This window comes from Schistocerca nitens, chromosome 4 (genome assembly GCF_023898315.1).
Source record: "Schistocerca nitens isolate TAMUIC-IGC-003100 chromosome 4, iqSchNite1.1, whole genome shotgun sequence".
Classification (NCBI taxonomy): Eukaryota; Metazoa; Arthropoda; class Insecta; order Orthoptera; family Acrididae; genus Schistocerca; species Schistocerca nitens.
The window spans coordinates 137,906,100-137,915,873 of record NC_064617.1 but is presented as its reverse complement, the minus strand read 5'-3'; positions in this window follow the sequence as shown (position 1 = coordinate 137,915,873).

The following is a 9,774-nucleotide window of genomic DNA, read 5'->3' as shown; positions in this document are numbered from 1 at the left end:
CCTCGGGCATGAGTGTGTGTGGTGTTCTTTGCATAACTTACTTTAAGCTAGTTTAAGTAGTGTGTAAGTCTAGGGACCTATGAGCTAAGCAGTTTGGTCCCTTAGGAATTCACACACATTTGAACATTTGAGCTGGCAAGTTAAAATCACCACCTAGAACTATAGAATGACCAGAAAATTTAGGCAAAATACTCTCCAAGTTTCCTCTCATCTGTTCCGCCACTATTACTGCTGAGGCAGGGAGTCTATAAAAGCATATGACGACCTTGTTTGATCCACCTTTCATATTTCTGTTCACCTAAATTATTTCCAATTCGGAATGTGTACTAATCTAATTAGATGTTACAGCATTTTTATGGCTATAAACTCGCGTTAACCACCAGCGTTCAACTTATCTTTGCGATATATATGGGGCGATCAAAAAGTTTCCGTTCGAAGGCCGTACAGTCTAGAATCGGTATCTCAATCAGGCAAACTCGCCATGAGCTCGGAGGCAATCATCCCACCTTCGCATCAGTTTGAAGATGCTCGTTTGTTAACACACCGCGTCCTGCTGCGTGAAGTCCGTAACTACCTGCTGCACATCCTTGTCCGGCAGGAATCGTTGACCCTTCAAGGTCTTTTTGAAGGGACCGAAGGCGCGATAGTCATATGGGAGGAGGTCGGAACTATTTGGCGCGTGCTCGAGTGTTTCCTAATTGAGATGGCGTAACGATATGGGGGCATTTTGTGTCGAATCGCAATCAGCACGGAACTCGTAGTCGTAAGCAATACCAACAACAGCACTTTTTATAAAGTATATTAACCAAGTGACCGGTTTCGACACTCTTCAGGCCCCTGTGCAAAGTGAATGGTGATATCCTACCTTCTGTGTAACAGGACAGGTACCACGTCTATTCACTGGTCTCTATTCATTTACACGATGTGGGCACTACAGGCAGTTATTGTTAAATGGCTGCAGTGCACAACTCGTGTAAGTAGAATCTTTCCACAGAAGTTCAGAGGATCCATATCCTCCACCTTTCCAATTAAAAAAGGCTTACGACGGGGAGACGCTCTTTCATGTGTCCTCTTTAACCCTGTATTAGAGAAAGTGGTTCGGGAGAGTAATTTACAATGGTCTCCGATTCGAACACAGTGAAGTAAAACTCCTGGCTTATGCAGATGATATAGTGTTGCTGAGTGAAACTGAAGAAGAACTGAAAGACATGTACAGATCTCTCAGGCACAGTGCCAGCGAAATGGGGCTTTTGATTAACCAAGAGAAAAACGAATATATGGAAATAAGTCGAGTCATAAAACCAAATCCTTACTTTGAAATAGACCAGCATTCTAAATTCAGAAAAGTTCTCCAGTTTAAATACCTTGGATCACGTTTCAAAAGTAAAAATATCATAACAATGGAAATAAATGAAAGAATAGCGTCTGGGTCAAGATGTCTGTACTCACTAAGCAATCCACTAAAAAGTAAAGCTTTGTCTATCACCACAAAAATGAAGATATACAACACTATCATCTGCCCCGTAGTACTGTACGGTTCAGCAAGCTGGACACTTACAAAGAATGAAAGAGAAAAACTGAATGTTTTCCAAAGAAAAGTAATGAGAAAAATCTGGGGACCTGTGTCGGAGAATGGTGTATGGAGAATTCGAAAGAACAATGAAATTTATCAGTTAATGAAGCAACCAACTATCATCCAGAAATTAAAAAGTAGGTGGCTGCAATGGGCTGGACATGCGGCTAGAATGGAAAACAACAGAATCACCAAGAAAGCATTTGAATGAACTCTCCAGGCAACAAGACCATAGGGCCGACCCCGTACAAGGTGAAAAGATAACATAGAGAAGGACATCGCAGCATTAGGAATTTGCACAGGGTGGAGAGAGGCTGCGAGAGACAGAAGGCGGTGGAAGCAGATAGTTGATGCAGCGCTGAGAAGAGAAAGGGAGAGAGAGAGAAAGAGAGAGAGAGAGAGAGAGAGAGAGAGAGAGAATCCATGGTAGCAGTGAATACACATGGTACGTGTCCTAATGCGCTGAGAATTGGATGTCATCATTCAGTTCGCATGGGGGCTTGAAGACAGCATTAACGTAGTGTCGAAGCTGGTCGCGTAAATAATATATTTTATAAAAAGTGCAGCTGTTATTTCTACAGGTTTATGACCAGACGCAATCCCATGTCCACTTCAGTGATGGATCATCTAAAGCATGGAACTTGCCGCACCATTCGACATATATGCTGCCCTACACACGTTCTTCTTTCTCCGATGGATATATACTAGTGTTTGTACCTCGGTAGCCAGGAGAAGAATAGCAGCATGTTAGTCCTGTTGGGGCGCATTTGTTGATAACGGCGCCATAGCTCACTTTTCCACGTGTACCGCTCCCACGACGAAAAGACACGAATGCCGCCCTGATTCCTTGCCTAAATGTCGGTGCTTACATACCCGCTACTTTGCATATCCGCTGCAGCAACGGTCTCAGATGGATACTTCTTGATCGGTCCTTATACATTCAAATAGGAGTATAGAGTTTTATTGCTGCTGTCATCTATCTTCATCCAGTTTTCTGTTCGTAGTACTATGTGCGCGTTTATAAGTGACTTTAGTTCCTGCAGTTATCTAATATTACATTAATATTTTCTTTCTCCGATCTGCTATAACGAAAACTGCGCTCTTTGGACTCAGAGGATATCTTACTGGTTCTGTGGAGATTTTTCCGTCCTCAAAAAACCGACACGTATGTCCACACGTGCTCCGCTACTCCAGTAGCTGCTTCCTGCGTATAGTACAGACCTGAACATAAAACCGATTGCTGTCGTATGTGGAAGTTCGTGGTTTCATTCCCAAAGAAGAAAATACATCACGTTCGATAAGGAGGAAACAGAGTGCTGCACCACCACGATACCTGTGTGAAAGAGGCACGGAGGAAAAGTAGCTTTCATTCCGTCTGTGTCGTTCACGTGTGTGGAGAGCAAGTCGAGTTGAAAAAACAAATGTCTTTCACAGATCAAGAGATACTAAATACCCTATTTTTTTCCGGAGACTAAAGAAGGAACGCAAAGAGAACAGCTGAGTTATACGCAGAAAGTTATTCCAACAGATGTTGTGCCCAGCAAGAATAGAAATTCAGCGAAAACGCAGAATTGATGTTGGTAGGACAGGGGAGCACTACGTGGAGGGTAGGTGGCAAGCCAGCAACGAGCGGAGCGAGCGAAATAAATCTTCTGACAGTGGTTCATCATAATTCACACGTTGCCTCCAGAGAAACTGTAACTATTTCTGGAATAAGTCAACCCAGCTTTGTTTGCCTCTTGCGCTCGCATAGCTTTCATCTTTATTATCTGTCACTTAACCAGCAAGTCACCCATTACAACCGCAAAAGGGCCATGGATTTCTGTCGCTTGGTTTTGATGATTCGTCAAAGAACTCTGTTGACCGATGAAGCTGCCTTGACAATCATACCGGGGCGCGGGATAGCCGCGCCGTCTAGGGCGCACTGACACGCTTCGCGCGGCTCCCTCCGTCGGAGGTTCCAGTCATCCATCGGGCGTGTGTGTTGTCCTTAGAGTAAGTTAGCTTAAGCTAGATTAAGTAGTGTGTAAGCCTAGGGACCTATGACCTCAGCAGTTTTGTTCCATAGGAACTTACCACCACCACCAAAAAATAATACCCATACGAAGCTGAATGTAAGAAATATGGATTACTGGGCCGCTGAGAATCAGCACTGGCTGCGGCAGGAGATTGTGTGACTGGTCCTTACGTCATTGGTGAAACTTCAACGGCTTAAACAAAATTTCTTACCGAAGTGTTACTGCTCTCCTATAGGAAGTACCACGTGAAATGCGTAGATGTATGAGGCAGGTTAAATACTTCAGACTTCAATAAGAAAGTAATTATTCCAATTTCAAAGAAAGCAGGTATTGACAGTTGTCAATATTACCTGACAATCCGTTTAATAAATCATGGTTACTAATTCTCTTCAGAAGAATGGAAAAACTAGTAGAAACCGATCTCGGGGAAGATCAGTTTGGATTTGGGAGGAATGTAGGAACACGTGAGGCAATACTGACCCTACGACGTATCTTAGAAGATAGGTTAAGGAAAGGAAACCTACTTTATATCATTTGTAGACTTGGAGAAGGCTTTTGACACTGTTAACTGTAGTACACTCTTTAAATTTCTGAAGGTAGTAGTGGTAAAATGCCAACGGCATTGCCGTAGTGGTAACACAGGTTCCTGTCAGATCAACGAAGTTAAGCGCTGTCGGGCTTTGCTAGGACTTGGATGGCTGACCGTCCGGGTCTTCCGAGCGCTGTTGGCAAGCCGACTGCACTCAGCGCTTGTGAGGCTAACTGAGGAACTACTTGGTTGAGAAGTAGCGGCTCCGGTCACGAAAACTGACAACGGCCGGGAGAGCGATGTGCTGATCACGCGACTGCTACGGTCGCAGGTTCGAATCCTGCCTCGGGCATGGATGTGTGTGATGCCCTTAGGTTAGTTAAGTTTAAGCAGTTCTAAGTTCTAGGGGACTGATGACCTCAGATGTTAAGTCCCATAGTGCTCAAAGCCATTTGAACCATTTTTTTGTGCTGATCACATGCCCCTCCTTATCTGTATCCAGTGATGCCTATCAGCCAGGGATTACATAGCGGCTCGTCAGTACCCTAGTGTCTTCGGAGGCCTGTTCGGACAGAGTAGGGACAATACTGGTAAAATACAGGGAGCGAAAGGCTATTTATAGCTTGTATAGAAACGAGGCGGCAGTTATAGGACTCGAGGTCATGAAAGGCTCTAAATGGCTCTAAGCACTATGGGACTTAACATCTGAGGTCATCAGTCCCCTAGAGTTAAAACTAGTTAAACCTAACTACCCTAAGGACATCACACACATCAATGCCCGAGGCAGGATTCGAACCTGCGATCGTAGCAGCAGCGCAGTTCCGGACTGAAGCGCCTAGAACCGCTCGGCCACAGCGGCTGGCATCATGAAAGAAAAGCAGCGGTTGAGAAGGTAGTGAGACAGCATTGTAGCCTATTCCTGATGTCATTCACTCGGTACATTGAAAACTTTGAGGTTTGCCAAATATGCAAGTGTGTATGAATTCCTAAGGGACCAAACTGCTTAGGTCATCGGTCCCTAGACTTACACACTACTTAAATTAACTTAAACTACCTTATGCCAAGACGGACACAGACACCCATGCCCGAGGGAGGACTCGAACCGCCGACGGGAGGTGCCGCGCAGTCCGTGACATGATGCCTCAAACCGCGCGGCCACTCCGCGCAGCTGAGCTTTGCCGATGACATTGAAATTCTGTCAAAGATAAGAAAGGACTCGTAAGAGCAATTGAACGGAATAGACAATGTCTCGAAAGGAGGATATACAGTGAATATCAAGAAAAGCAAACAAGGATGATGGAATGTAGTAGAATTCGATCAGGTGACGCAAAGGAAATTAGATTAAGAAGCGACACGCTTAAAGTAGTAGATGAGATTTTCTATTTGAGCAGAAAAATAACTCATGATGACCGAAGTAGAGAGGATATAAATGTAGAGGGCAATGGCATGAAAAGGGTTTCTGAAGAAGATAAATTTGTTTACATCGAATGTGGATTTAAGTGTTACTAAGTCTTTCCTGAAGGTATTTGTCTGGAGTATAGCCATGTATGGAAGTCAACTATGGACGGTAAGTGGTGTAGACAAGAAGAGAATATAGCTTTTGAAATGTGGTGTTACAGAGGTATGCTGACGGTTAGACAGATACATGGCGTAACTAATGAGGAAGTACGAAACAGAATTGGGAGAAAAGAAATTCGTGGCACAACTTGAATAAAAGAAGGGATCGGTTGATAGCACACATTGTGAGACATCAAGGGGTCACGTATTTGGAGGAATCACGTATTTCGAGGAACGGTGGGGGATGAATACAGTAAGAAGATACAGAACGATGTAGTTATTCGGAGATGAAGATATTTGCACAGGATAGAGTACAATGGAGAGCTACATCAAACCAGTCTTTTGACTGAAGACCACGACAACATAACATATGGTCCCGGCATGAAGGCTTTGTACTGACTGGTGTTAGGAAAATATTCAGCTCTTTCCTTACCGCTGAATAGGACGTGAAGGCGTTATCAGTTGGCCTGCGTGTTCACCTCATTTGACGCCATTGGACTTTTTTTCTTCCCGGTAACCTTAGAGAGCAAACCTTGAACAAATTCCAGCGACCAGAGAGGATTTAAAATATCGTACCCCTTGCAGTATGTACAGTGATGTCGGAGGAATCTCTTCAGTCTTCCGAAAGTTATTGCGTCAGCGACTGACGACGTGTCTTGCAGGGTGCGTTTCGAACACTTCAAGACAGAAATGGAATTTTAAGGCTTTGATAGAAAAAGGAACAGTACTGTTACTGTAGCTTACAGGTGAATCGTTCTTAGATGTCATGTTTTTTGCCTTCCAGTTGTTGCGTAAGTCCAACCCCATGTAGCTTAGTGTGATTAGAGTTGGGTTTAAATGAAACATGTCTTCGCTATTCCGCGTTTATAAGTAGACATTCTTAGCTGCATCATGCTGGACCCCCGCTCGTCCTCGTGCAACAACACGAACATCCACCTAAGACAGATAATCAGTTTCATGTTCAAAACATGTTAACCTCAAGTTCTAGATATTGCAATTTTTTCGAAACTACTAAACGAATTTTGAATAGTGAAACGCCTCTCTTAGAGCTACAATGGAAAAAAAAGTGCTATAGGTCCATTTGAAGATGAGGAGGAGGAGATCAACGTCCCGTCGACAACAAGGTCATCAGAGACGAAGCACAAGCTCGGATTACGGAAGGACGGGGAAGGAAATCAGCCGTGTCCTTTCAAAGGGACCATCCGGCATTTGCCTGAAGCGATTTAGGGAAAACATAGAACACCTAAATCAGAATGACAGGACGCGGGTTTGAACGGTCTTTCCTCCGAATGCGAATCCAGTATCCTAACCACTGCGCCACCTCACTCGATGGTCCATTTGAAAAAGTGAAGTTAATACCGGTATCTCTGTAATTATCCATACATATTCTAAAATGTATTTATGTATATTTGTATGTTCCACATCACCTCCTAAACCACTGGACTGATTTCAACCAAATGTTGCTTACTGACAGACAATAATCTCTGTAAGGTGAGAACCACCTACCTATCATAGTTGAGAAGATATGACATCAGAAACCATGAGATGCAAGAAAAACTGCAGCATCATGCATGACATTTAAATTTTTTTTTTTTTTGCTACTATATTCCCAATATATTTCGCAGACACTATCCAGATATGACACTTAATGTACCTACACGAATAAAAAAATGGTTCAAATGGCTCTGAGCGCTATGGGACTTAACATCTGAGGCCATCAGTCCCATAGAACTACTTAAACCTAACTAACCTAAGGACATCACACACATCCATGCCCGAGGCAGGATTCGAACCTGCGACCGTAGCAGTCGCGCCATTCCAGACTCAAGCGCCTAGAACCGCTCGGCCACCGCGGCCGGCCCTACACGAATATATCATTGTATGACACATAATTCAAGAGATACGACGTCATAAACACCGAGATGTGTGAGAAAATACCGCATCATACATGAAGTGTTAATGCACTATTTTTCTTACGACTGAGACACTTCTACAGTCGATTCAAGTTAAGGAAATCCCTGACCCCTGGCAGCTCGATTGACAGCTTTCAACTGCGAAGCGCCAACAGTCTTTAGGCAAAAGCAATAGCCATCTGACCGAGCGAGGTGGCGCAGTGGTTAGCACACTGGACTCGCATTCGGGAGGACGACGGTTCAATCCCGTCTCCGGCCATCCTGATTTAGGTTTTCTGTGATTTCCCTAAATCGTTTCAGGCAAATGCCGGGATGGTTCCTTTGAAAGGGCACGGCCGATTTCCTTCCCAATCCTTCCCTAACCCGAGCTTGCGCTCCGTCTCTAATGACCTGGTTGTCGACGGGACGTTAAACACTAACCACCACCACCAATAGCCATCTATAGAAATACGAAGAGGCTTTGCTACACAGACGTTTACAAAATCGCGCTGTAGACACGCGAAGCAGCTGCGCCCAGCATACAGGAGCTCTTCGGGATACTGTGTACCTATACGTCTTTTTTTTTTTTTTTTGCAACTGTTTCATAATTTCAAAGGTGTTTTCACGAACACATAGAAATGAAATATCTTTGATATTACAGTAGAAACAAATTTGATTTTTTGTTCTCATAGAAAATTGCCAAAATGAATACCCGGGCCCAGTGCTGAGTTTGCCAGCTAGTACAGCTATATAAAGGGACTATACACGGTATGATGAGGACTTTCTGTCAATTGATTTGGGTGAAAATAGAATTACGATGTATGAAACCTGGAAATATTTGACGTCTACGGCTTACATGCATAACAATGTTTGTGGCCCGCCGCGCGGGATTAGCCGAGCGGTTTGGGGCGCTGCAGTCATGGACTGTGCGGCTGGTCACAGCGGAGGTTCGAGTCCTCCCTCGGGCGTAGGTGTGTTTGTGTGTCCTTAGAATAATTTAGGTTAAGTAGTGTGTAAGCTTAGGGACTGATGACCTTAGCAGTTAAGTCCCATAAGATTTCACATACATTGTAACATTTGGTTTGTGGGCGATGATGTTATTGGTAGGAGTATGGTGAGATCTGGAGTCGGCAGAGTGGCCCGGCGACGCTTTCGCCCGCGCAGAACGGGAGCAGGTGGGGCCTCTAATGAGAGACAGAGAGAGAGGAGAGCGAGAGGGAAGCGGAGCTGCCAGTCAGCGGGTGTCCGCTTTCCGCCGCTGCTCGCTGCTCCGGAGAAAGTCGCCACAGAGCGTGAAGCGGCGCACACCGGCCTGGCGCGCGTTCCACTGCAAACACAAACACTGCCAGGCCGGCGTTCGGGCGAGTGGACGATCTGGGCACCCAAACTGACGGTGAAACACGTTTATCCTGCAAGAGGTTGCCTAATTTACTTAAGAATAACACAAAAAACATGTTTCAAATGGCTCTGAGCACTATGGGTCTTAACTTCTGAGGCTATCAGTTCCCTAGAACTTAGAACTACTTAAACCTAACTAACCTAAGGACATCACACATACCCATGCCCGAGGCAGGATTCGAACCTGCGACCGTAGCGGTTCACGGTTCCAGGTTCCAGCCTGGACCGCCTAGAACCGCTCGGCCACACCGGCCGCCGGTTCAATGAAGGTTTCATAAGCCGGCCGGAGTTGCCGACCGGTTCTAGGCGCTACAGTCTGGAACCATGCGACCGCTACTGTCGCAGGTTCGAATCCTGTCTCGGGCATGGATGTGTGTGATGTCCTAAGGTTAGTTAGGTTTAAGTAGTTCTAAGTTCTAGGGGACTGACGACCTCAGAAGTTAAGTCCCATGGTGCTCAGAGCCATTTGAACCATTTTTTCTGAAGGTTTCATTGCGAACAGAACTCTTATTATTAAAACAGTTGATCGTCCGACACAACCACAAACAGTTTCAGTTAAATAAATTATAGATTTGGGCCGTCACTGGCCATCTTCATATCATAAGACGCATGCAGCACTTGAGAAATCTATGTTGGCAGTGTGGTTTTCGCCGGCCGAAGTGGCCGTGCGGTTAAAGGCGCTGCAGTCTGGAACCGCAAGATCGCTACGGCCGCAGGTTCGAATCCTGATTCGGGCATGGATGTTTGTGATGTCCTTAGGTTAGTTAGGTTTAACTAGTTCTAAGTTCTGGGGGACTAATGACCTCA